Source organism: Meles meles, chromosome 1, assembly GCF_922984935.1.
Source record: "Meles meles chromosome 1, mMelMel3.1 paternal haplotype, whole genome shotgun sequence".
In the NCBI taxonomy this organism is placed as follows: Eukaryota; Metazoa; Chordata; class Mammalia; order Carnivora; family Mustelidae; genus Meles; species Meles meles.
Window position 1 is genome coordinate 92,301,040 of NC_060066.1, and position 27,367 is coordinate 92,328,406.

Consider the following 27,367-nt stretch of genomic DNA (forward strand, 5'->3'; position numbering starts at 1 on the left):
TTTTGTAAACATTTAACAAAGAACAGATGGCCTGCCTTAATCATGTGGGGGAAAAAACCTGGAGCTCACAGTAATACCCTGACAAAGTCTCCCAGGCCCAGCCGTGCCCCCCCTCCCCACGCATGGTACAGTCTTCTCTAATGCTATTTAATTTTACAGCGGACATATTCCCATCAATTCCCACTGCCTGACAGGTAATCAATGCCATTAACATCTGATATTACCATATAGGGCATTGCCAAAACCCCTCATTTATTACAGCAACGTGGAGAATGTTAGATACCAAAGGTATTTTTAAACACACACCACAGGACTTTGCAGTTGACACATCTTCTATCACAATTCCATGTGCCTGTTGGATTATTACGGGATTTGTAAGGATGGTGCCATGGACTTCTGGAACTAAAACAGCATGACTAATATTTAAACGGTAAACAAAAATGATTCAAGGTGTGTATGCGTGTCTTGTCAGAAAAATTACCATAACCTAAAGATGATCACTTTTATCCTTAACTCCACTGTTCAAAATGTATACACCAGGCAAACACAGAAGCAAGTCACCTTATGTAAAACCGCAGAATAGACAAGATGCAAAGTTAACCAAAGGAGGGCAGAGATGAAGAAGTAAAGGCAATCCTTCTCTCACCTTTAAGCAAATGAGACCCAAAGTATTCAGGAGCATTCGCAAGAAAAGGAGAAAGTGCCTAAGAGGAAACTTTTCATTTACCTCAGGTATGCTTTCCATCCAACATTCATCAGCTTCGCCTGGCTTAAAAGCTAGCTTATTTACTCATGTTTGGCCTTAATTACATCCGTAAAGCCTCAAACTGTTAGCAATGTCAAGTAACAGGCACGAGCCATGTGAGAGTAACACTGCACAGTGTTTCCAACAGGTACAAGCTCTGCAAACTAACAACGTTCAGTAATGCGGGACACTGAAGGCAAAACATTGTACTTACTGAGTGATACAAACAAATCTGAAATCGAAATGCTACTTTGTAGTAACGACACCGCACTTCTGGGAGCACGCCCCTTCCCTGCACATTGAGCAAAAGGGAGGTATTTGTGCTCTCAGAGAACCTGAGGTTCTGGGGGAGAAGCCACGGGCCACCCAAGGCTAAAGGAACAACAGACACAAGCTTAAAACACGCTAAATTGTGATTTCAATGATTTGTAAAAATATAAAGTGTTCACTTAAGATTGCAAAGTACTATTTGCTTCCTTTTTAGTTTTTGGTTTTGTTTTTTGGTGAGTTTGGAAACATCTTTTATTGATGCGCTTCCCTTTTACTTTTCCGGTTTCACTCCCCAGGTTCTTGATCCCTTGACACTCTTTTAAAAGGGAATTCCAGTATGAAAACTGAAGCTCAATCTTCAGCCAAAAGCATACAGGGTGCAATAGTGCATTTAGCAAAGGCTCCGTGAGTCCTGTTGAAACACCCTTTTCTTGTCAGTGACACTGAGAAAAAGAAGATGCACTCAGTACCTGGTGCCCAGTTCATTTGTTCATTCAACAAATATTTAGGGATATAACAGTAAACAAGCCAGCCACGGTACCAGTGGGGGGAAGCAGAGCACGTGACCTGGCCGACACTATGGGGGCCTCCTGAAGCGGTCAGCCTGGTGCTGGCCAGAGGTCACTTCCTCCATGGGCCTGAATGACGACTCATGCCTGAGATCAGGTGACTGAAAGCAATAAATAATGTATGACAAGCAAGCTTGTGAAGCCCTGTTTATGGAGGAACAGACAGGAGTTTCAAGAGTCAAGTGATACACTTCTCAACTATGACTATTTGATATAAAACAAGTATGAGGCGCCTGGGTGGCTCAGTCAGTTAAGTATCTGCCTTTGGTTCAGGTCAGGGGGACTGAGGCCCACATCAGGCTCCCTGCTCACTGGGGAGCGTGCTTCTCCTTCTCTCTCTCTGCGCTCGCTCGCTCTCTCCCACTCTGTCTCTCCCAAGTAAATCAGTAAAATCTTAAAAAAATAAATAAAAATTAAAAATAAGTATAAAAATATTCTTCAGAGGATAATTAAAGGTTGGACTATTTTCTGCTTGGCTAAATTTGGTATTAGAGTCAGGGCCTTGAGGTCAAGCCTTTAAATGCCAGTTAGTTTTATTCAACTCATTCTTAATTTCCAGGAACAATGATTTATTGAATGAGTACCTTTATGAACAAAAACACCCAAATGCATAATTATCAAGTTTGTTAGTCATATGAACTGGAAAGGCAAGATGTGTAAAACAACATTTTTTAAGTTTTGGATATTAAAAAGTGTTACATGAAAAGATGACTCAGGTCACATAAGTTTAGAGAATCCTGGGTTAACCAAGTAAGTAGTTTTCTTTACTGCAAAAGTCCCAGCCCTTACTACTTGAGTGGCAGATTAATGTGCAGGGTGTTCCCAAAGGTACTTAAGCACTGCATCGTTTTTTTCTAACAATACCTGGAATAAAAATGTTCTTCAGGATACACTTTGGATTATACCAATACAGCTAAAGTGGGGCAAATTCATCTGCTTCTCTGGGGTGGGGAAAGTATGTGTGTGCATGTGTCTATGTATCTCAAAGAGTGGTTATCAAATATTTTACAATATAGCATGTGACTCTATAAACAAAGCTAATTTTATATAAAATGTGCTCAAACGCTGCACTGAATTGGCAGTTTCTTTTATGCTCAATTTAAGTCACTGGTAGGAATAAAATAGGAATATTGGTATAATCATATAAAGATGACTTGTATAATTTTTGTTGTATAGAGTCAAAATAATTACCGAGTTAAATATAATGAATGTCGAGTCATCTTTATGAGTGCTTCAGAACCATTAAATTTCAGGACTGAAAATTTTAGTTACTGCTGAAATATCTCATTTAAAAATCATCTGAAGGCATTTCCAAAACTTCAGTTTTGTGCTTGTGTTTTTAATCCATCCTTAGAATAGATGTGTCTACAAACAAAATCTTAAATAGCTGCAAATTAACATGAACCACTTTAATGGCATCTAAATTATAAACACATTTTGAATATAAGTGGAGTCCAAAATAATGAAAATAATGAGCCAAGCAATCATGTTACATTTGATATTAAATAGTTCACACTGGATACTGAATACTGCCCATCTTCTATGTAGGAGTAAAACTATACCATAGGAACAGTAGGACTGCATCTCTCATGTGTAAGATGCTCTCCTGTAGTGTTTCTACGGTCACTTTAGCTAGAGTAACACAGCAGTGAAACTCCACCAATGCTAAATCCTTTCCAAGTGTCTGTGAGACCCTGAGCACAGCAGACTCCCTCCCACTGGAGAACAGGGCATCTGTGCACCATACCTCCCTCCGGGCCACCCCATCCCTGCCCTTCTGGCCATCTCCCTTTCCCTGTCTCCGTTCTGTGCAGGCAGTCACACTCTGCTGGGAATGACCTGCAGAGGCGGGAGGTGGCCTCAGGGAGACACAGGTTCCAGTGCAGGCTGGAACCCTGCTGGGTACCGGCAATGCTGCCTCCAGCTGGCCCCACTCAGGGTGACAGGGAAGAGCACCAGGGAATAGCCCTGGAGTTAGGGGAATGCATGACTGACAGGAAGTCCTGAAGCCATCCCCAGACACGGTACCAAATGAGGTTTTTAAACCATGTACTGTTCAGTTACATGGGCATTTCACAACCTCCTTCTCCTTCAGTGCCCGTAATAACCACATGAGGTTGCCAAGGTGGGTGACATTCTTGCTCTTTTATAAATGAGGAAACTGAGGCTTTAGTGACACAGCTAGAAAGGGGCCAACCCTGGACGGTAATCCCAATGTGGTGGCTACCAGCCAGTGGGACGTGCTCAGACTCGCCCAGAGGATGAGGAGGGCTTCTCCAAGCCCAGGAAGCTACTTGTTGTCTTCCTCCAAAACCATAAAAGGCCTTAGTTTTAAGAGCCTAACACTAATCTACAGGTTAAAATGGCTTTTAATTTACTATAAATTTGGGACTTCTGCCTTCAAAGGATTAGAGGAGAGCTCTAGTTTAACTCCAAACTAAAGCTGTGGAAAATCACTAACTTTTCTGCCCAAAGATAAAAATGTGGCTAAGAATTGGCATTTAGACTGCTGTTCACAAACATTATCCTGTTTGAGTATCAGAATCACTCTGACAGAAGCTGAATTCAAGTCAATCAATCTGCTTTGTCGCCAGGAATGAATGGGGTCTTCAAGGAACAGGAAGAAAATTAGCCCACTTTCTGCCCTGCCCTGAAAAATTTCCCAAAGCCACTTAAAAAGAATAGCTTATATGACTTTTAAAAATTCAATCTACTATATTTCAAGGAATCTAACACAGTTCTTTTCCCCATTTTGGTAACCCCTCACTCTACTTCTTAGGAAAAGCACCAGGTGAAGTAATAGGTTTGCATCTAAGGACCACGTACTTGAAATGTGTTTATACAAATGCATGCGTGCCCACACACACACACACACACACACACACACACACACACACACACATACCCCCTAGGGCATAGAGTTGAACTGATGTAAACTGAACATACTTTTGATGTACCTTCACTGCTTCATAAATCCTTGGAAAAATTAGCCTAATTGTTTATACAAGACTTGAATTATGTTTTTACATGTGTTAGCTTTCCGAAAAGTATATACAGGTAATCAGACTGCATTCCTGGTCAGAAGACTCTCCTATCCCTGAAGTTCTTCTGATAAAAGAGAAATGGAGAGGGGCCAACAGAACCCACTGCTACTCTGGCCAGGGGAGAAACAGAAACCACCTCAAATTTAACACACTCCAAGGCCTAATACAGTAATGGTGAAGAGCTTCCCAGGTCTCCGGGGCCACAAGCACGAGCGTGGCCACCCCCCTGGGAAGGAGGCCTGCCTCCCCAAAAAGACTACATCCAATTCCCACAGCAGAAATGGCCAAGAAAAGGCAAGGTATCATGGTGCAGCTGACTTACAATAAGCAAACTAAAATATAAACCCATTCAAAGAGTCTGAGACACAGTCATACCCTCAGCCTCCTGTTCTCAATTTCTCACAGCTCCTCGCTGTGTAAAACATCAAATATTATCATCAAGTAAAACATCAAGTATTATCTTTTACCAGACATTTACTCTCTAAAAGTAGGAAAGATAACAAATTTGCTCAGAGGCCTTAATGAGTTCATTTTATTGTGTCTCCCTTCCCTCTTTTTTCTTTCTCTTCTTCACCTCCTTGCACTGTTTTCCTTAGCAGGCTCAACTCAGTAAATATCAACGAATGAGAAGCTACAGAACAAATTACCAGTTCACAGGAGTTTGTCTTATTTATTTCAAGTTAGCTCTCAGGTGTCTACGGTTCTCAAAGAGGTGTCTGGGGCTGGAATTTGGCAGCAGACCTCCAGACCCAAAGTGATGCAGCTTACCTGGGATCGAAGTCAGCAAAACACAAAACAGTGCTTCTAGAGTGGGCAACTGTTCTGCAGAAATAAATCCTATTCAAAGACACTTAAGGATGAAGACCTGACTTGCATACTAAAATAGTTAAGTTCACTTCAATAACTTTTTACTGTACACTAACAGTACACTTTGCTGTCACTGGTATACCCAACAACAAATTTGATTCTTGAATTGGAAAGGTGAAACATATGCAGTTTGGCTCTGGAAAAGCAACTGATACCAAGTTTGCGTTTCAGTTTCCACCACTCTATAAATGTTAATATTATATGTAACTTATTATGCTATTCCTATGAATTTAAAAAGTCAAACTCAGTAGACTGAAAGGAAGGTGTGTCTGTAGCACTGGCCAATCCCAAGGGTTCATGTAGAAATGGGAATAGAACAATCTTTGAGGGGAAAAAATCAATGTATAAGGAGCTCAGCAATAAAGCTAATTTACACACTCTAGGCAGGCAAGTTCTCCAGAACTCAGAGATTGAGTCTAGCAAATTCAGTTGGCAATAAATGGCTTAATGATAAACTACTTTGGTCCTATAAAAATTTCTTCACTTTGGGGCACCTGGGTGGCTCAGTGAGTTGAGCCTCTGCCTTCAGCTCAGGTCATGATCTCAGGATCCTGGGATCGAGCCCCACATCAGGCTCTCTGCTCGGCGGGGAGCCTGCTTCCTCCTCTCTGCCTGCCTCTCTGCTTACTCGTGATCTCTCTCTGTCAAATAAATAAATCTTTAAAAAAAAAGTTTCTTCACTTTTTATAGGAGACAGAATCCTCAGATGGCTGTAGGATTTCCACCTCCTGACTGGAGAGGGGACCTGTGTCTTTCAGGCAACAGAACATAGCAAAAGTCATGGGACTTTGCAGTTGTGATTAAGGTCCCAAATCAGTTGGTTTGAAGTTACTCAAAGAGTAGATTTTCCCTGGATAAGCCTCGCTTAACTAGGGGAGGTTTGTAAAGAGGATGTGGGCTCTCCATGAAGGTCAGAGACTCTCTGTTGCTGGCACCGAGGGAGCAAGTGACCAGAGTGAGGGGGCCACAGTGGGGGAACCCAGCATGCTAAGAAATGGCAGGCAGCCTCCAAGAGGGGAGGGCAGCCCCAAGTGACAGGCAGCAAGAGCCAAAGCCCCTCAACCTACAGCCACGGCAAACGAATTCTGCCAGCAGCCAGAATGGACTGGGAGATGGATTCTTCCCCAGTCGAGTCTCCAGATGAGAACACAGTCCTTGCACCTGACTGTAGCCTTGCTGAAACCCTGAGCAGAAGACCAGTGAAGCTGGGCTCAAACCCTGACTCACAGAAACTAGGCGATAAGAAAGGGGTATTGTCTTATCTATGAATTTTGCGGTAATTTGTTACAGAGCAATAAACAACAAATGACCCCTCTTCTCATGCTAGACATTGATCCTTCCACATGACAACAGATAGCACCCCAGTATTTTTGAATACCTTTGTGAAGCTGCCACTGTGGCTAAGGCTGAGAACTTCGGTGCCAAGCACTGTTCCGGGCTCACAAGCACCTTGGGAAACTACCCCATCCTATGCACGGGAAAACTAAGGCACACAAAGAGATCGATACATTTGCCAAAGGTCACAAAAAGCTGGTTAAAAAGGAGTCAGAGTAGGGGCGCCTGGGTGGCTGAGTGGGTTAAAGCCTCTGCCTTCGGCTCAGGTCATGATCCCAGGGTCCTGGGATCGAGCCCCGCATCAGGCTCTCTGCTTCGCAGGGAGCCTGCTTCCTCCTCTCTCTCTGCCTGCCTCTCTGCCTAGTTGTGATTTCTGTCAAATAAATAAAATATTAAAAAAAAAAAAAAGAATCAGGGTTAAACCCAGGCAACCTCTCTGCAGAGCCTGCATCTCAGCCATCACACCTGCTGCCTAATCCCTGACGCTCCCACACTCCAGGAAGCAGGAGGATGAGATGGCAGGAGAGCTGGGGGTAAGGTAACGACGGGGTGGGATGGGGTGGGGTGGGGTGGGGTGGGATGTGGTGAAGGGAAGGAGTGATGGAGGCATTGCGACCTGCTCAGATGACTCAGAGAATGTGGCTGCTTCAGGAAGGCTGGAGCCCAACACAGTTTCTGCCACAGTTTCACAGTTAACTGCCATGGAGATCATCACAAGGATTTTTCTAAGAAAACCACTCCACTTTCAAGTAAAAAATGTAAGAAACTGCACTATAAACAATATTAAAGTTTCCAGATATTTTAAAAGAAACTTTATTGCACATTAGAAACAGTCTGTTTAATACTTAAAGGGGATGGTGTCCCGATGACTCTTTCCAGCTGGAATTACACATGAAACAGAAGATACCAAGGCAATTAAGTATTTTATAAACACTGCTGAGGGGTCAAAAAGAGGGAGGTTCATTCACTGACTAATAACGCAGTAATAAACAAACAGCAATGTTATGCAACTGAGAAAATTATTATAATTGAATCTACACAGCTGGGCAAGAATAGAAGCCTGGTTATGTATATTAAGCTCACAAATGCTTTGTGTGGGTAGGTTTTAGTTTCAGAACTGTTTCAGATTTGAATCCCTTTTATAAAGTTAGATTGTTATTTTTTTCTTATCTGAATACAATTCCATAATTACGGCTGTAGAACAGAAAATAACTTAATGAACTGCCCCACCAATTCTTGCTCTTCTGTTTATACTATAGAGAAATAAGTGTGTACATAGTAATTGGGAACTTAAACTTTCTTGAGATGTACTCATTTTAGATGAATACATTTACCTTGTTTGTGCACAGCAATATGAATAATGAATGACTGTGGCTCCCTAGCATACTGGAGGGAAAAGCCCAGAACAAAGTAGCTTTTCCCATTTTAACATTTAGCTCCTGCTGTGTTCTTGGAATTTCCTTCACACCTTGATATCTTCCCCTCTGCAGAAGATGGGCAGAGAAATACTGCCAATTACCATAGTTAAGTTTACACAGATGTGTCACAAGAGAGTGACTTCTATATTTCCCTTGAATTGTTAAAGTCACAGCATTTAAATTAGAGAAACATTATTACTCTCTTGGGTTCAAGACAAAGCTTGGTAAAAGTCCACCATCCTTCCATCAATTAAACGTAGATAAAATGCAAGCCAAACCAAAGGAAGTTTCTTTTGGGAAAATATTCTAGCTACGTATTATCCTTATTACTACATGGCATTTTTTTCTTAATTAAATGACTAAATCTGTCAAGTTCCCATCTGCATAAAAACCTAACTAACTTCAAACACAAATGGATGATTAGCTAACCATCAGGGCAGAGGTACAAATGTATCTTCAACAGGCACACATTTTACATCAATGATATCTATTTTTATGAGATAAAAGTACTAAAGCTTTAATGGTGGCAATTAAAACAGCCAAGAGTTTGAGTAGCTCGATGGCTGAGTCACAGACCTTTTACCTATAATGGGATCCATTATATCCCTGAACTCCGTTTGAGGGAGTAAAAGAGGAACAAATTTTTAAATATGGTTATAAAACAGCAGTACCCTCTGAACTAAGCTGTTTTAGTTTAAACTGCCATTTGATTTACCCTGTCTTACTGTCAACATCCATTCAGCAGCCTTCTTTATAGTTCTTAGATACTTGTGTCTATTTGAAAATATTTGAACAATTTGAAAATGCTACAATGAGGCTACTATGTAACGATTTATATTTAGGTAACTTGTTTCTATTTTAACTTTTTATATTTAAAAAATCCATGTTTTGAAAATGTGTAACTTGAGATGACTTATGACAAAATCCTCATTTGTTCCTAAAATGTCAGTATTTATATTTTGATATTCTCTTTCAAAGTACAATTCAGGGGGAACAAATAATTAACTATTCACAATAAGATGGTGCGTTTCAGCAATACAGAACATCCACCAACAAAGGAGTGGGGATTTTTCATGATATTTTATGACATTACTATTCGAAAGTATTAGGCTAATAAGATCTGTGGTTACAAAACATAATAATCATCTAATGTCTGCTAACACTTCTCTAATGCAAGAACCTAAAGATGTTCTCTTTAAGCTTCTCTTATAGCAAACTGAGAAATGTAAATAGAAATGATTTTGGGAACAGCCTCTCAAGTTTTTGTATCCGTTACCACCATCATCTCCAGGGACAGCTGGCAAACAGGAAACAACACGCAGAACGGATTTACCTCCAACCAGGAAAGACCAAACTAACAGGGATGGCAGGGCAGCCGGAGTGGCCGCAGCCCAGATGGCCAAGGTCCTCAGGGTTATGCGGGTCCGCAGCCCCCACTGAGTACGCCAGCATTAGATGAAGAGTGCCAGACGTGTACTTGGGCAGATTCCTTTCTGTGCTAGCAGCTCTTTTTAGACAGGTTGTCAGAGGAAGAACAGCAGGATGGACCAAAGGACTCAGTATAGGGTTGGTGTTTGACCATTTACTCTGTGGGGCTTTAACAATCAAGTGGGAAGACAATCATCTCAAGATCTGTGAGACGGACAAGACGGACGCCCTGATCTATAAAATCCCGCCCAACTCCGCAGCTCAGGTCTGCTGTTACAGCCTGACTTCAGTCTTGCTCAAACCACAGCTACCGCAACTTGTCTTTTAAAAAGAAATGAGTGTTTGTAAGGATGGAGTTGGAAAATGAAGATGGTTTCAGAAGGAAATACTAAGAGAGTTTCTCAGATAAACACAAATGAATAAAACCAATGTGAAAACCTGCATCAGCCAGCACAAAATTAGATAAGATATACCCAAATTACTGTATCAAAATGTTGGTGTACAATTTCCTTTCCCATAAAAAAGGGAAACTCTCAGAACAGTATTCCAATACTACAGAATCTCATTTCACAGACACGTAACATCTGCTAGGTTTTCCCGCAGTAAGCTTAGCCTCTGCTCAATCTAACGGCCCTAAAGTAATGTGTCTTAAACATCTCCGTCTGCACAGAATAATAATGTTTGGAATACAAAATGCATTCGTGTCTGCACACCTCTGAAGCTGAATAAACCACGACCAAATAAACCACGGAAAGGTTGACAGGGAAGGGGAAGCATGGGTAAGGTAGAAAGACCAAAAACCCCAAGTCATTCAGCATGAGCCCCAAGACCATGAGTAATCATATGAAAATGACACTGTCTCACCCAGAAACAGTGTGCTGACACTTCGGAGGAGGGTGGGCAGTGTTGAACTGAGGGAAGGAAGGAAGGAACTGCTGGGGACCCGAACCCCCCACAGCCCAGGTGAGGACGCAGGCTGCAGCAGCACTGACAGGTGCTTCTAGAGCCCTGTGAGCCTCGCGAGCCAGGAGACACCAGTTCAAGCAAACTCCAGGCTGGCTTCCAGCCACCCCCGGACAGGGAACATTCTTTAGTAATTCCAGAGATGTCTGCCCGCCCCCTTCCAGAAGTCTGCCACAAAGAACCATGTAGCTCTAGCCTCCAAATTTACCTATCAACCCACTTCTGGATCTGCTTGTCACCTTTACACTCTTCTCTCCACCTGCGGCATCCTTCCATGGCTCATTCAGTTTTTCAAATATTTATCAACCCTTACTTGACCCTACATCTTCCTCCGCCTCTTGCCATCTTTTCTGCTCCCCTTCGAGCAGAATCCTCAGGACAGTGACCATATTCGTTGTCTTCCTCCTCCTTCCATTCACTCTCATCTTTGCTCTAACCACTCTAATATTCTCATCAAGGTGATCTCCAATGCCTCCTCTCCCTCTCAGCGCTCCTCACCTCACAGCAGGACCTGACACAACTTCCCACTCCAAGCTTCTTCACGCAATCTCCACCTCCAGGACAGTCCTCTCCCTCCTGCCTTGCAGGCTCTTTCTTGGCCAGTTTCTCGTCAACTTCTCCACATGCTCCAAGCTTCCATGTTTGGATCTCCGCTCCATCCAGGCTTCCTCCTTCTTCAGGTTCCACTGCTTTACAGAGCACCTACAGACTGATGAAACCCATAGTTCTTTCTGAGCCCAGGCCACGCTCTTGAATTCCATACTTCTCTATCCAACTGTCTACTTGATATATTCACTTCGATGTCCTAACAAGCGTCTCAAACTTAATGCATTCTGAAACAAATCCTTAATTCTGTCCACCAAACTCCAATGCCATACATTATTATTCTACCAGCAGAAGAAGCCAAAAACATGGAGTCATCCCTGACTCTTGTCTCCTTCAATCCAATCTGTTAAGTCCTGTTGGCTGCCCCTTCCACTCTCCCAATACTCTCCTTGTCCAGGGACTGCAAGACCTTGCCTGGATACTACAACATCCTCTGTAACTAACCCCTGGTTTCTAACTTTGTCCTCCACCCCAGTCTATTTGCTGCACAGTCTGAGGGATCCTTTAGAAATGTAAATCAGACTATGTCACATCTCTCTTCAAAACCTCCCAAATTTGCTCATTTCATTCACAATAAAATCTAGAGTCCTTGCCGTGGCCTACAAGACCTTAAAGGATGTGAATGATATGGACTCCTGACACTTCCCTGATCTCATCTCCCATAATCCTTTGTGCTCTTCCACTCCCAATAGATTCCGTATTTATAAACAAACAACAAAGGACAAAGGCCCTTCTACCTCAGGGCCTTTGCACGGGCTGCCTCTGCCCTCAGAGCTCTTTACCCAAAACTTCCATGGCTATCTCCCTTGGCTTCCTTCATGAGGGTTTAGGCAGTAACAGACTAACACAAATGTAACACAGTGCTAATACTTGGCAATTTTAGGGAAAGGACAAACAGGAGCTAATTGCATTATTCCTTCAACTTTTCTGTAGCTTTAAAATTTTTCAAAAAATCAAAGTTGGAGAGGGGAAACCTCTGTGCTACCGCACCAGTATTCTACCTTATACCTCGTCGCTGACTGTTCCTCCCTCATTTGCAGCAAATCCAGATACTTGTTTCTACCTGAGACTGGATTTTCCTTCAGCACCTTAAAATCAGCAGCCCAAAAATCCAACGCACTTTCTTCCACCAGCGTGCTTTCCTATCTTGGTTACTGTCATTGTGACTCCCACTTATCCAACCTTGTCTGTCCCTCTCCCTCACTGGACCCTACCGACACCTCTCCAACCCAGGCCTGCTGCAAAGGCCTTCCTTCCCAGTCCTCCTGCCGCTAGGTTCGCCTTCTTCCGTGTGCTCTGTGTATGGGGGCAGAGAGGTCGTTCGAAAACACAAACCACCTATGCTGCTTCGCTCGTACAATTTGTCAACGATCCCCACCAACGGCATTTAAAAGAGAGACTCCCAGTGTGGCTGACCGGGTTCCTTGCCGGTCCTATCTTTCCCATCCCTTCTGCTTCTCTGCACCTGACACATTGGCCAGCGCAGGCTAACAAATGCAGTCACATAACACACTTTGCTCTCTCCTAACTCAGTGCCTGTGGACATGTCACCCTCCTTCCTGGAATGCCCGTTCCTACTCAGTCTTCGAAATATAACTAAACATAGCCTCCTCCTGAGGCCTGATCAAACACTCTTCCAAGGCCGAGTACTACTTACCACGTTGCTTGACTACTTACTATGAGATCCTTGTAGCCCTCTGCACTATAGCCCCGAAGGAAAGCAGGTTATGCTCCTGTTTCTATGTATACACAGTGTGTGCATGTGTGCGTGTACACGTGCATGTGTCCCTAACACCTAAAGCGGAGACTGACACATACCGCAGGCTGAGCAACTACGGAGTGAATGTCAGAGTCTCCCGAGCCTCACTCGGATGTTCTACAGCCATCATCCCCCGCCCTCTGCCCTGATCACACATGTGCCCTCCACCATCGCACCTCAGAGCTGCTACACCTCCATGTTACCCAGAAAAATGCCTTTGGCCACTATGGACTTAAAGAGTGCAGGCACACATAAGTGCACACTGGACTGACTGGTCCAAGGCAAGGCTGAAACGTCTGTGGTCCTTCAGCAGGGCCTGGATTCTGTCTGCACAAACTTCTCCAGCACTCTTTTTCCCTGATTCAACCATCCCTTTTCTGCCTGGCCCTGAAATAATTAAGTACATAATCCCATACAAGTCTGCATTTCTCTCTCTTCATTGCAGTTACATTCCTGTGTAACTGGGGCTTTTTAAAAGGGAGAACAGCTTATTTGTATACCTCTACAACCTCACAGTGACTGGCACATCGTAAATGCACAACAACGTTCACTGACAAATGAATGAATGAATGAATGAATGGATGGACGATGGATGGGTGAGATCATCACCTCAGCTCTGACTATCCTAAGTAAGACTCAACAGACAACAAGTGCTGCCTCTCTCCTGTGAACTCATTGCAATCACTCATCTCATTCCCACAGAGACAGTGCCCAACAGAAGCACTCCCTGGAAAGACCTAGAAAATTCTTAGAGTTTGACCTCTAAAAATGAAAACGGTACCTTTTCTAGGAATTGCTGAACTACTATATTTTGTATCAAAAATAGCTTAGAACTTAAGAGTGTGTACATTTTAAAATAAACTTTAAAATTCTAATGGCTCACAAACTGCAAAACAGTTCTGTCATTTTAGATGGAAGGTTGAAACATGTTTGCAAATTTTGACACATATATGCTTCTCCTGCTTGCTCTGACCACAACCCATCTACTGGTGGGGATGTGGGGCTGATCATCTATCTTCCCTTGAAGTCCTCAAAGGGAGTCCTTGAGCCACAGAGGCGGGGAGAGCCAGAGAGGACACCTGAATGGGTGGTGGGCAGAGCGGGAAATAGCTGGCCCAGGGAGTGGGTGCTGGGTGTGCCTCTGACCTTCAGTTCCACCTGCCAGGCCCCACATGAAGCTGCCAAGCCACGGAGTCCAAGGTCTTACTCTAAACCTCCAGTCCCAAAACCTAACTCACCACCTCAACCTCCTGCCCCTTGATTCCTGAAAACAAACAAAAAAATCTCGCATTCTTTTTCCTGAATTCTTCAGCCCAGCGGTGAAGCCACCGCTCACAGAGTACCCAAGAGGGCAGCATGGTGGTCCTACTCCCCCTCCTCAACCTCTCCATGCACACTGCTGCTGTCTCAGTTCCAGACCCGTTACCTTCCAACCCAGTCCTCCTGAGGCTGAGGCCATCCACTGCCCCTGCTGGCAGACAGCAGCTACCAAGCACTTGGGCCGGAGCAGGTCTGCCCTGAGAGGGGTAAAATGATACCAGGGCTCAAAGAGTTCAAACAGCAGCAGCACCAAAGGAAATGACCTCTATCTCATTCAGATTTGTATATTAAATAGTATTTGTTGAGAGAATACACAAATACTACATGCTTAAAAAATATTTTGGAAATATTATAAAATCAATTTCACTGTTGTTGGCTTTTGTTTTTTTTGTTTGTTTGTTTGTTTTTTGATGTGACTGGACAATTTTACATGACACATGTGGCTCATCTCCTGTCCCCCTGGACAGCACTGCCCGGGGCACTGCTCGGCTTCTTTACTGGCCCCACCCACGCAACCTCACCTTCCCCATGCACCCTCCCTGGAGCCCTCCCGGGAGCCCTCGGAGCAGCTGCCTGCTGACCTTCAGGCCCGGCTGGCTTCCACCGGTCAGACACGACACAGCCCAGGAGATGTCTCCTCCACAGGGGGTTCCTGAATGTCATTCTCCCCATGGTTCCCAAACCTCTTCTCTCCCACACTTGCCGCAGCGTACCACACCGGACAAACACCCACAGAATGCATGTGCCATGCACTGAGGGTACAAAATAAGACGACAGACAGAAACCCTGATCTCACTCAGCTCGGAATACACAGGAGGGGACAGAGTATTTCAGTAAAAACATTACAGTAGCAGTGATAATATTACAATGTGACATGGACAGCAGCTGGACTTTACAGACACTATGTAGCCAGCTACAACTGCGAGCACACTACATGTATTACCTCACTTCATCTTCCTGACAACAGGATTAAATGGGTTCTAGCAGAAGTCTCGTTTTAGAGATGAGAAACTGAGGCCCAGAGAAGCTATGCAATTCACCCAAGATCACACAGCTCATGAGGGAGAGAACCAGGACTCCAAGGCCAAACGGTCCAACACTGTGCTATACTGCCTTCCAAGATAAAGGATCCCAACATGGGGAGGACATGACCCACTGTGGGGGCAGAGAGGAGCAGTCCAGAGCCCACGCTGGTGGGGTAAGAACGGACTTTGCAGAAGAAGCCATTTCTAAATTTCAGGTGACTATTCTGGGCCAACAGCCCGGAGGTGAGAAGGTCTGGAAGAACTGATTGTCAGTTCACTGTACCTGGGGAGAAGAAAGCAAGGGCTGTATCTAGAAGAAGACAGGGCTTTGGTTGTTTTTTAAGAAGGAATTCTTCGAGGGGCACCTGGGTGGCTCAGTCAGTTAAGCATCTGGGTTCAGCTCAGATCATGATCCCAACATCTTGAGACTGAACCCCATGTCAGGCTCTGCTTGCCCCCAATCCCCACTCATGTTCTCTCTCTCTCTCTCAAAGAAATAAAATCTTTAAAAAAACAAAAAAAGGAGGAGGAGGAACTTTCTGAGAGAATCCATGAAGATACAAGACTGGTGAAGACCCGGAGGTCTGGTGAAGAACTGACTAAAGAGGGGAGACAGGCCCCCTCCCACGGTATCTGGAAGGTCAAAGAAGGGAGTACTGTAGTCCTCATTCCTTATCCAGATGAGTCTAGGCAGAACCTCACATTTCTTACCAAAGGGAAACCGGGCATCCCCAGTCCTCGAGAGGAATTACCAGGCAGATGCCCTCCACCAGCCCCGGCCAAGGGTTTCTGAAGATTTTACTAACTCCACACAACTGAGACATGCATCTAAACTTTAAAAAAAATGTCTGATTACAAGGTCGTGAAGTAAAAACATTATGAAACCACCAACATAAGCACTTCCCCAAGACAACACGGCAAGTATACCAACAGGGATTCAAAGCAACCAAAAAAGCACATATTTCCTTGGAGGGGTGGGGCACAGCTGGGGATGGGAAGGGAGGGGCCGGGGGTGTTAAACAACCAAACAGCTAAGCAAACAGGATATACTTAAGTGGATTGCAAAATTTACATCCATTTTAAAGATGAAAGAAATGCTTTTAAAAGAATTTAAAAGAAATGCTTAGCTTGCCAATTCAAGCAATACCATAGACAGCCACCACCCAACCCCCCCCCCCAAATTCATTCTCCTTCACTTTTAATGGTAGAAGACAACAGGAAAGTAGGACAAGCAATGCACAAAAACTGGTATGATCCCTTATCCAAGAGCGTCATGGGAATCTGATTTCTCATCTTGACTGAAAGCTTTCTATTAACGTGTGGTACCTTGGAAGTGCAGCAATGCTGTTTTTCAAGCAGACAACCTCCCATAAATATCTTCATAAGCTTTAAGATGGCTATTTTTCACATTTAAAGATGGTCCACTGGGGCGCCTGGGTGGCTCAGTCGGTTAAGTATCTTGATATTCTCTCTGCTTGATATTCTCTCTCTCCCTATCTCTAAAATAAACAAATAAATCTTTTTTTTTTTTTTTTTAATGATGTCTACTGGAAGAAAGATAATAGAAATGGAAAGTCAATCTAATCCTGGTCTTGCCACCAATGAACTGTAAGCATTTTATTGTTAGCTTTTATATGCTACTCATTCAATATTCACATTCACTGTGCTGAGCATTGCCCTAAAAAATGTACATACATTCTCTTCCAAGGTTACAAGTCTGAGAAGTTTTGAAGGGATTTTCTTATTCATCTTTGTGTCTCAGGAGCCAATACCACCTAGTACATAGTAGATGCTAAGTGCTATTATAACGACCTCTCAGTGAACTACACAGATGCAGACTTCTATTAAAATTCAACAACAAAAGAAGAATTAATTCATTATGCTGTATGGAAGCATATGAGAATATGAAAAAGGTGGGCCTTTAAGACTGAGACAGGTACAGGACATCTGGTTGTCTCAGCGGGAAGAGCACACAACTCTTGATCTCAGCGCTATAGGTTCAAGCCCCATGCTGGGTGTAGAGTCTTCTTAAAAATAAAATCTTTAGGGCGCCTGGGTGGCTCAGTGGGTTAAGCCACTGCCTTCGGCTCGGGTCATGATCTCAGGGTCCTGGGATCGAGTCCCGCATCGGGCTCTCTGCTCAGCAGCGAGCCTGCTTCCCCCTCTCTCTCTCTGCCTGGCTCTCTACTTGTGATCTCTCTCTGTCAAATAAATAAATAAAATCTTAAAAAAAAATAAAAATAAAAAATAAAATCTTTAAAATAAAGACTGAGACAGGTAAGGTTCTGTCCTCATCTTATTCAGCCTCACCTGACAGAACTGATGACTCCCTCACTCCCTGCAGCCCTTTCTCCACTTGGTTCCAGGACATGCACCCTGGTGGTGTCCACCTTCCTGACTACTCTTCTCATCATACTATCCTGGATCTCCTGGTGTAGAGTATGAAATAAGGGACTGCACAAGGGTCCTCTCCTCACATTTCTCTCCTACCCATCCACTCTAGATAACATGGTCCAGGCTTATGGCAGAAAATGCCATCTATATAATGACAACTCTAATTCTTCCCCTAAATTCTCTTAAACAACTGCCCTCTGAAACCTCTACTTGAGTCTCATAAGTAAGCAGCTCCAAATTAATATGTCTGAGTGAAATGTGAGTTTTCTGCGCTAACCTGCTTCTCTCGGTATGCCTGATCTCCCAACTACTCAAGCTGAAACCCTGATGTCTCTCATTCTCTCAAACCCCGTTTCCAATCCATCAGTAAATGCTGTCAACACTACATGAAATCTATACATGTTCTCACTTCCTACTACCACAACCCTAATTTAAGCCACCATTATATCTTGCCTGATCAACTGTCCCCCTGTGCTACCACACTGGTCCTATCCAGTCCTCATAGAGAAGAGCAGTGAGCCTGCTAAAATACACAATATATTATATCACATTGTGCTCAGAACTCAGTAACTTTCCAACTCACTCACAAGAAAATTCTAACTCCATACAATGTGGCTTACAATACCCTACTTGATCCCATCCCCAGTTACTCCTGTAACTGAAGTTACTACCACTCTTTCACTCACTATACTCCAAACACACTGGCCTCTTTGCTGCCCTTCAAACATACCAAGCACACTCCTGCCTCAGGGCATTTGCACAGGCCATACTCACTTCCCTCAGATGTTTCCATAACTTGCTTACTCCCCTTTACTTTATTCAGGTTTTCTGCTCAGTGTTACCTCCCAAAAAGACATTCTTCAACCAACTTATCTACAATATCACTCTCTATAGTTCACTATCCCTTCATTCAGTTCTATTTTTCATAATTAATAGCACTTAGTATTACACACACACACACACACACACACACACACATTTTGAAGTTAGCTGGCTGGCTGCCTCTCTCACTAGAATGTTAGCTTCATGATCACTGCTGTGCTCACTGCTATGCCTAGAATAATCCCCGGTACAGAACAAGCAGTAATAAATATTTGTTGAGCGTTGTTCAATTGATAAAAATATATAGATGAGAGAAATATCTACCAAAGAAACATATCCTAAAGAACAGTGAAAAGGCACCTATATGAATTTTGGAAACCCTAACAGCCAAGTGCATTCAAGAAAAATAAAGTAAATAAAAAGTTGCACAATAATCAATTTTATCAAACCTAATAAGAAGAAAGAAGGTATTAACAGGAAAGGTATAGTCTGCCAAGAACCCAAAGGACATTCATTTAGCCACTTAGCCAAGAAGGGCCAAAGGATACAAGGGATCAAGGAAAATTTGACCAAGAAGGGGAGCTCTGCTATGTGGCAGAGATACAGAAGAGCCTGGATGAAAGTCCTAAATAAAGTAAAACTCAAGGAAATCAACCTTTGTTCCCCCTGCACTATGAATCTGGACTCCCATGTACGCTGACAGCAAAAAGAGGCAACACTGGAAACTGTACATACTGTAAATAATGTAAAGCTCTGCATGGCCTCCACAGTCTTCACACACCCAAGTACCATCTTGTTAAACTGGGTCAATCCCTGGGGCACCTGGGTGGCTCAGAGGGTTAAGCCTCTGCCTTCTGCTCAGGTCATGATCTCAGGGTCCTGGGATCAAGCCCCACATCAGGCTCTCTGCTCAGCAGGGACCCTGCTTCCCTCTCTCTCTCTGCTTGCCTCTCTGCCTACTTGTGATCTCTGTCTAATAAATTAAAAAAAAAAAAAAAAAACCTGGGTCAATCCCAAAGATTCTAATCAACTCTGAATGTCTATATGTTCTAGATTTCCAAAGCTAGAAGCCTCTGTAAAGCCCTAACCCAAACAAAATGGTCTCTCTTTGTGCCATCACCGTCCCTAAAGAGTACTCCCTTTACCAGCATTTACTACATGGTGATACAGACACACGCTTTAACCCCTCAGTACCAGCTACAGGCGAGCTCAGATGCAAGGACAAGGTACTGGTCATCTTCACGTTTTCAGCACTTATTGCATATGCATTAGTCACTGAACGTGTGATGAAGGGAAGAAGCGAAGAAACAACGACCCCACCAAGACCAGCCATCTTACAAGGCCCACCAGGGCAACCAGGCTCCTTTCTCAGCTACATAGTGTCCTGCAAAAGCCAACTTGTTCAGTTACTGAACTCATCCCAGTGGATGTACTAGCAGACCAGGCGACGCAACGATCTACGGAAAAGTTACTCGGGATTTTCAACAGGTGGCAAAACCTGCTCTCGAGTGTTTTGGGGCCACAACTATCCCCACAGTATTTAAAGCAGGCCTCCTCAGCCTTGGACACACATCCGAGTCCCTACTGAGCTGCTTCAGAGTAGGGACTGTGAGGCCCACACCAGCAGCTTGGCCGTCTCTGATTAGATAACATTTGATGACACCGGTGTGCAGAAGAAACTGAGCACCACGTAATACTGACATTCCCGTGGTCTTTGAACCAGGATGAGTGCCAGCCTGGAGAGCGCTGAGGTGTTTCTGAGGGCCAGGGAGAGTTTGAAGGGTCACTTTCCAGCTTCCCAAGGAACGCACACATTCTAAGAAAAACGACCGGCCTTCTGCTGCTCCTCATTTTCCGTCTTCCCTTTTACAATCACTTCTTTTTACCAAAATGCCTTTCATTCATCCCAAACCTTATTAGAGTACATCGCCCTGAGTTACAAAAACCTCTGGGGCACCAATCAAACGGCGATTTGAGAATGCCTTCCTCTGAAAGAGGTGTGAAGAAAGGACACAAATGCCCATTCAGTGAAATGATGGTGACACAGGAATTTTTAATGCAATTATCCTAACTGAAAAACAAAAACGAAAAATTTTTTTTTGATTTTTCAAAATTCTCTTTGGGGACAAAAGGTTTTAAGTACTACTGCTCCATCAAATACGACTAAAACTGCACTGTCCAATATGTAATCTGTAGGCAAATGTAGCTGTTTACATTTAAATTGGTTCAGATTAAATAAAATTTAAAATGTGGTTGCTTTGCCACACTAGCCACATTTTAAGTCTTCAACCACAAGTGCTAACACATCTTGTCATGATGGACAGTATAGAGGACATTTGCATCATACCAGAAAACTCTACTGGACAGAGCTACTCTGGAATTCTGATCAACTGTTTAATAAAGCGCTGAACTCCTTTCTAGGGGAAATACTGGATCTACCTACAATCATTGTTATGACCCCCAAGTACCACGAGAAGGTGAGAGATTTCCACCCACGTACCACCGCATGTGAGGAATTCAACTTTCAAAACAGAACGTTCACCCTACAACCCTCTTATCTGGTTTCCAAAGAAGAGGGTCTACTCTCCACCGATAAGACAGAAAACTAGTACTTAAGCCTCTTTTTTTTTTTTTCTGAGTTGAGTTTCACATAACATAAAAGACATAAAATAAACCATTTTAAAGTAAACAATTCAGTGGCATTTAATATAGTCACAACAATTTAGACTCTTGATGACCTGAAGAATCTGTCCATCTTCTGTCAAGGTTCTATTCATGACCTAATTAAAAGAACAAAAATCTAGGAGAGATTGCCTAAGATATGCAACCCATCCACGTTTGGCAGCGTAAGTCCACTTGAGTTACCAAGCAGAATCTCTGAGATGCGCTGCCTAGGTCAGATCAATGTAACCCTCGCAAGACAGCTGTCACCATGTAGCCCTCATTGTCACTCTCAGACAGGATTATTAAGGGGCATAATAGAAACTAGCATGAAGGGAAACAACTATTTCTGTATTTGTTATAAAACGACCCCTAGCTAAGAAACGTACCCGTAATGTCAGTCAATATCTCCTACACATAGAAAACATACCACACAAAATTCCTTTTAGGATTTGAAGTCAGGAAAAATACATCGTTCTGAGAAGAAACACATATTTCTTTCTTTTTGATGAGATTTACAAATCTTGCCATGTTTCCCTTTGTACACTAATCAGGAAGCTCAGAATATAGTGTGGTGCTAAGTCCAGGCAAAAATTAGGGTATTTCCTTGTCCTTATATTTCCAGGACCCAATTTCCTGTCTCTATTTCTCTCTCTCTCTCTCTCTCTCTCACCCACACACACACACACACACACTCTCTCTCTCTCTCTCACCCCCCCAACCAACTCTCTCAATCTCCGGCCACCCTCCAGTCCTTTTTGGAAAACTATCAACTAAAGAGTATAATGCAAATTTCTATTATTTCATTTAACCTCTGCCACTTGGGGACAAGATCAATCTTAGTACATGACTAATTTACCCTAAAGTAACATCTTATAGCAACTAATGTTTCTCTACTTATCTTCAATGCTAAATAGACACTAACACATTCTGCTCAAAAGAGAGCCACACAGGGGTACCTGGCCAGCTGAGTCAGTAGAGCATGCAACTCTTGAACTTGAGGTCATGAGTTCGAGTCCCACACAGGTGCAGAGATTACTTTGAAAAAAAAAAGATATACACCCACCTCGAAATAAGGGACCAATAAGCAAGATAAAGCTGTCAACCATAAGCACTTGAGAAAATACTTTGAAGTTTTTCTTCCAAGAACAGAGAGACTGAATTTGGTATCACATTATGAGAAATCTTTTTCAAGGGGGAAAAAAAATTTCATCACTATGATAGCTTCTAACTTACAAAACCAAATAATAAATGTTTCATACAAACCATTTATAGCTAAGACTTCTTTGGCAAAAAATTTAAATAATAACTTTCTGAAATATTACTTATACTTTTAAACTAAGATACTCTATTCACACTACTTAAAATAGTATGCCATGTTTAGCAACAACTGGCTGATACACAGCAAGGATTTATTCCAAAAATAACAATGGGCATTGCATCAGCGTTACCACATATGAATCACTACATTCTATCACCATCTAACAGGGCCAAAAGATACAGGGTGCCTGTGCTTTAAGGCCACCTGGTAAGAGGTGAGAGATTAAAAAAGCAGGGATACAGGTGACAAAAAAAAAAAAAAAAAAAACCTGTTCTGGTTCTAATTGTGCCCTACACCTTATTTTCTGGTAATCTAAAGAGTTTGTTACGGCTGAAATGTCAGATCTATATGTCACTAGCTACATACGGCTAACTTTACATTAACTAAAATTAAAAAGAACTAAACGTTCAGTCCTTCACTCTCACAAGCCTCACTTCAGGTGCCCAACAGCCACTGCTGGTGAGTACCTACCATACAGGACAGAGCAAATACAGAACATTCTGGTCATCATGGGAACGTTCACAGACAGTATGAGCTCACACATTTTCTACAAACACATTATTAGTGTGATATCAAAGAATAAGTGGCAAACTTTCTCTGAAAAATAACTTGGAAAGTACTAGATACTTTCTGACAAACTTCAGTACACAGTTAAGTGTATTGAAGAGGTGTTAAATCTTGAATTAGATGAAAATATACACCAGGGCTGGATGGCAACCACTCTACAGTGTTTCCTTAATACGAAAGAAGCATTTCAAATATTCACAGAGTATATGTAGATTATAGTTCAATAAATATATACAAACATTATACATGATATTTTATAAACATACATCTAATGGATAATTGATAACCAACAGGTTTTCCATCTACTTTTTAAAATCCTGTTCTTCTTCAATATTTTTTCTTTTAAAGATTTATTTATTTGACACAGAGAGAGAGAGCACGAGTAGGCAGAGCAGCAGGCAGAGGCAGAGGGAGAAGCAGGCTCTCTGCTGAGCAGGAGGCCCAATGCAGGGCTCGATCCCAGGACACTGAGATCATGACCTAAGCCAAAGGCAGTTGCTTAACCCACTGAGCCACCCAGATGCCCCTCAATATTTTTATAAAAAGGAAAAACAATAGTGTATGAAGTTGGAAGATGAAAAGCAAAGAGGTCCTTTCCCTTGCATTCAAACGGAAGAAAGATATGTGATCTTTCCTAAATCACATGGCTCTCCAATCTAGCTCTAAAATTCTATAGCTCTAAACAGTAAACTTCTGGGGTGCCTGAGTGGCTCAGGAGGCCAACTCTTGGTTAAGTGGCCAACTCTTGGCTTTGGCTCAGGTCAAGCTGTCAAGGTCCTGGGATGGAGCTCACAGGAGACTCACACTCAGCAGGAGGCTGCTTGTGGATTCTCTCTCTCCCTCTCCCCCTATCCCCTACCCCCATGCACTCTCTCACCAAATAATTTTTTTTTTAATGGCAACAGTATTGAGTTGTACAACAAACGTTCCCCAAATTGCAAACCCCACATACTAAAAAAATGTGAACCACCTTCTTTGACCATTTTTTTTTAAATGTTGCTATTCAATCAAACAAACTGCAATGATTCTTTTTTTCCCTTTTGTGACCGTCTTACTTTGAAACAATGAAGTTACATTTTAAAGAAAAAAAAACAGATTAGGATAAAGAAACATTTAAAATATCACAAGTGGAATGGCCCTCACAAACCAGCGGAGTTCCAAACCGCCACTGGCACTGTTCCATAGGAACACGAAGATGTCATCACAGATACAGGGGAATACAGCATGGAAATACCAGAAGATGCTGGTAAAAACAATGGGGTACAATGGATCCCCATATTGTGGTTAACAGTTGTAAGTTTACATTTGATAAAGTCAAGACTTACTATATAAAGGAGTGTGTAATTCTTGGATGCTAGAGGAAATACTAGTTAACCTTCCTAAGAACAGGATGTCAAGTTAACCTCTGACACTTCAAGTTCCCAAATCTAAGAGATGATTTCACCTTGGTTAAAAGTGGGAAGAAATTAAACACTGAGGAAGTTGGTATTTTATATATAGTACCCCATTTCCTAGAGAGTAAATGGAAAAAAAATGTAATACGACAGTGATTTCCAACCAACCCTCAAAATATTATGAATTCCTGTTTGCTTTATAGGATTCCAATAAACTGATTTTTAAGCCATTGATATAATAATGTTCTGTTTCACAAAAGAAGGGCAAGCTTTTCTACTCTGAGGTGAGAAGTTGAAAGTGGGGGAGAAATTCCAAGAGCTCATGTCAAACACACCACATTAGCAATAGTTATAATAAAAACTTTCATCAGAGACTTACCACATGCCACACACTGTACTAACAACTTGACAGCTACTATCTCATTTAGCCCCCACAATGAGCTAAGCAACTGGTACTTGTTATCCTCAGGAAATAAATTTAGGGACACCAAGTACCCAATTTTCTGATGAGGCAAAAACGAGAAGAGTAAGCTTCAGGAGCCATTCCCACGCAGGTAAAGCCCGTGGTCCGCACAGGTCTGCACTCCTGATCGCCAGCACCTCGACAGGCAGTGGAGGCCACGGCTCCCTGGCCGACCGACCAGCGTGCAGCCCACTGGACAGAGCTACAGAGGCACCTAGTCTTCCAGACATGACGCGGGAGATGTGAAATGCAGCAAGTAAACAGAATACCTCTTCCCATTAACTCACTCTCAAAGCCTATTTCATATTTAATCTGAAATCTTCCTCTAGCATCCAACACGGCATGGCATTAAAAGGTTTCTCACTCAAGGGGCACCTGGGTGGTGCAGTCAGTTGAACTTCCGACTCTTGGCTTCAGCTGGGGAGGTGATCTTGGAGTCATGGGATCAGGTTCAGCACCAGGCTCCACACTAGGCTAGGAGTCTGCTTGGGATTCTCTCTCCCTTTCCCTTTGCCCTTCCCCTCACACACCACCCCTCCGACATACACTCTCTCTCCCACTCTATCTCTCAAATAAATAATCCTTTTTTTAAAAAAGGGATTCTTAAGTCTTCAATGAGGGAAACTTTAAAACTGATCCTATAATCAGGCGTATTTTTGCTCTATGACTGCCTGGTTTTAGTTTTTTGTTCTCTTTTGCCTCTTCCTTTCACCAAGGATATTTATTTATATATCTTGGTTTTTAACTTTCTTGCAAACACAAAAGGTGTGAGCTTTAAGCTCAGTTTGAAGGACAGACCTTCTCCAAAATCAGGCTCTGGAGTTATTTCTTTCATTCAGTTGTCTTCTACCATTGCTGCCAAGTTAGGAGGGACATCTGATTGAATGAGAAGTCGAGATATAAGATCCGGAGCACCAACGCTGCTTTCACATCAGACCCCAGCACGGTGGGGGGGGGGGGGGGGGTGTAGGGTGTGCTCCGTCAACAGTCCCCACTGTTTAAGGGAATACAGCGTAAGTGAAAAGGGAAAGCATCCAGTGGAATAGCTGATAAAAATGAAATACTACTTAACTCCTTCTAAATCATCAAACTTTTTCTCTAAAGAACCCTCACTTGTCTCTTTTAAGTTTTTTTGTTTTTTTTTCAGACAGAGAGAGATCACAAGTAGGCAGAGAGGCAGGCAGAGAGAGAGGGGGGGAAGCAGGCTCCCTGCTGAGCAGAGAGCCCAACGTGGGACTCAATCCCAAGACCCTGAGATCATGACCTGGGCCAAAGGCAGCGGCTTAACCCACTGAGCCACCCAGGCGCCCCTCACTTGTCTCTTTTAATCCACGGTATGCCTCCATGCATTTCAACAGCTCTCTTTGTGAAAATGTCTTTGCAATATTTGAGCAGCCAGAAATGAAGTTAGCTTAGTAATGGACCAATTTAAAGCAACATCAGCAATCCTACTTGGTGATTGCCCCAGTTCCACTTCTGCCTGTGGTTACTGACAGATTATCTATAGATTTACAGCTACGAATACAGAGAAAGGAGAGTAACATTGAAATGTCAAGACTACAGTAAATTCTCCATTAGTCCCCACTGTCCGTTTCTGTCAACCTCCACAGTGGTATTAAACTTTAGCCATCTCTTCACACTGACATTTTGAGGTGGTTGTAACATTAACAGTGAAAACAACACATCATAACTGACTAATCCTACAGTTTTATATGATTGCTTTTTTAACTTAGAGAATGTTTAAGCTATAAGAGTCCAGGAAGATGCATGATCTAAAAACTGAACTTGACTTTCAAATATTCCTATATTCAATAAGAACTTCAAGTCCATGCATGCCTCCTTCACTAAAAAGTTCAGAAATAATAACTTCCAAAAAAAATTTTTTGGAGAAACTGAAAAACTATTCACTAGCTGAGAAATCCACACTGCCGTGTTCCCAGCCCTCTCTCTGCCCCCTGTCCCAGTAAGTAAGAAGCAGGGACTCCACAGCCCACCAAACGGCTGAGGGAGGGACTCATACCCCAGAGGTACAAACCTGCTCCAGCCTGCCCATGAAGAGACAGGAAGGGCACAAGCTAAGTTAGAACGCCATTCACAAAACTCTCAGCAAGGCTTCCAACAACACCACATACTCAATATCCTCCCCACTCTCTGCCCCTGCCCAAAACAAGCAACGCCGCTCTCAAGGTTAATACCTCTTACTTCAAATCAAAACAAAAAATTTTTCTGCCTTCACTGTTAGCATTAAAATCTAAGAATTCTCCTGAAATTGGTGGTAAGAATTACCTAGAATTAAATTAAACATAGAAGACAGCAGAGAACAGGCTGAACATACTATAAAGCAGAACAGATATATGCTCTTCAAACAGGGGAATCAAAATGGCATGTTCCAGGTA

The 27,367-nt window shown here is 42.8% G+C and overlaps 1 protein-coding gene across 6 annotated transcripts in view; it reads right to left on the bottom strand.

The window, feature by feature from the left end:
- Window positions 1–27,367, bottom strand: part of CHD7 (chromodomain helicase DNA binding protein 7) — a 187,088-nt gene that overhangs the window by 87,822 nt on the left and 71,899 nt on the right. The window contains exon 1 of one of the 6 annotated variants that reach the window (XM_046003419.1): window positions 11,138–11,247. The exons of the other annotated variants lie outside the window; for them this stretch is intronic. The gene's annotated coding sequence lies outside the window, so the exon portion shown is untranslated. Of the gene's footprint in view, window positions 1–11,137; window positions 11,248–27,367 lie in introns of those variants that run through there. 6 annotated transcript variants of the gene reach the window in all.